We start from the raw sequence: 1,976 nt of genomic DNA on the forward strand, positions 1-1,976 counted from the left end.
TATCGAGATATGACTTTTGGTCCATATCGCCCAGCCCTAGCGTGTGTGTGTGTGTGTGGTGGGATTGGAGTGAATTTAACGACGTAAAAACACAACTCACACACACTGCGAAGTTTGTGTTTGTGTTTGCGGTCGGTTAATTAATGCGTACGGTTTTCTGTGTGTGTTCTTTTTTGTACAAGATTTGTTTTACGTCTGTGTGTGTGTGCGTGTGTTTTTATGTGTGTGTTCATGTTATGTGTGTGTGCGTGTTTTTCTGTCTCTGTTTGTTTGTCTGTAGTGGTGGGGACTGTGTTTCTGTGTGTGTGTGTTTTTGCGTATTGGGGCCTGTGTGTTTGTGTGTGTCTATGTTTCTATGTGTGTGTTTGTGGTAGTGGGTGGGGCCTGTGTGTGTTTGTGGCAGTGGTGTGACCTATGTGTGTGTGTGTGTGTGTTTGTGGTAGGGGGGCTGTGTGTGTGATTATGAGTTTCAATATGTGTGTGTATGCTTGGTGCATACCAAGTTTGTGTGTCGCTTTGGGACACACAAACTTGTTGCCTCTTGAGTGTTGAAGAGCAGAGGAGTGTGTGTGTGTGTGTGTGTGTGTGTGTGTGTGTGTGTGTGTGTGTGTGTGTGTGTGTGTGGGGGGGGGGGGTTGCCTGTTTTTCTATGTGTTTGTTTGTTGTGGTGGTGCCTGTGTGTGTGTTACTGTGCTTTTATGTGTATGCGTGTGTGAGTGCTGGCCTGTGTGTGTGCGTTCTAATTTTTGGGTCACATTTTTGGGGCTGTCAAGGAGCAGAGGGATGTGTGGAGGAGTGTGTGTGAGTAGGATTGTGCTTTGTGCGTTCGGCTCCGAGTGAAGTGTTGTCGCCGTGCTCTGACCCCTGCTGTGTGTGTCTCAGTGTGCGTCTCGCTCCGGGTAGTTGATGATGGTTATTAATATTCAACAGCAGTACAGGACACCACGAGTTTGCAAAAGAAGTGCCACAAACAGAAGCACACACACACACACACACACACACACACACACACACACACACACACACACACACACACACACACACACACACACACACACACACACACACACACACACACACGAGATGGAAATTAACTTTTTTGCCAACCAGCCACTGTGGCAGGTAGATTTAAAAATCTACCAGCCACTCATCTTTTTTACCAGCCACTTTTTTATGCGCTCTATATTTTTTTTAATGTATGCGTACATTTTAAACAATATAATAGTAACAATACATAAGAAAAGTGTTTTTCATACACATCATTTTTTCCATCAGAAGTGATTCTTACTATAAGTAGGTGCTACCAAGGAACTGAGTTGAAAATGTTACACTCTTACTGCATATGATAAACAATACACAGGTATCTGCCATGTTAATGTCAAAGGTGTTACGATGACAAGTTTGGGGATAATGCATCTATACAAAGTATTTTCAATAAAAAACGAATTGACATATTAACAATAAAACAACATGCATGGCTACACCATCATAAGTCAATCTAATTAGTGCCTGAATACAAATGTGTCCACAGACATGGTAACTAACGTATGATAGTAAGCATTATTGGCCCTTAACACTAATATTCAGAAAAAACACTGCCTCAAAAGGCTATTGGCTTAAGCAATACAAGTAGAGGCATATACTTGAACTTTATACCCTGAACTTTTAAACGTTGCAAACGTGCAAAAACATAATTATATATTTATGTGGCATTCAGTCCAATGCTGGAAATATATCTGTGGCATTCAGTAGGCCAATGCTGTGGTAAAGTATGGAAAGTATGACCAAGTGTTTCTTTCTGTTGAATAGATAGAACGTTATCAAACCCCTGTGGTAGAAATGTGTTAATGTTTGTCCCTACAATACAATAATGGTAAAAACAGAAATACTCAACGGTAACTGCGTAAGTCAAACCGTCCAATCTGAAGGCTCTACTTAGCCACGCCCCCTACTCACTTCCACCAATGCAAAGCGAA

The sequence above is a fragment of the Gadus chalcogrammus genome, chromosome 7, assembly GCF_026213295.1.
Source record: "Gadus chalcogrammus isolate NIFS_2021 chromosome 7, NIFS_Gcha_1.0, whole genome shotgun sequence".
Classification (NCBI taxonomy): Eukaryota; Metazoa; Chordata; class Actinopteri; order Gadiformes; family Gadidae; genus Gadus; species Gadus chalcogrammus.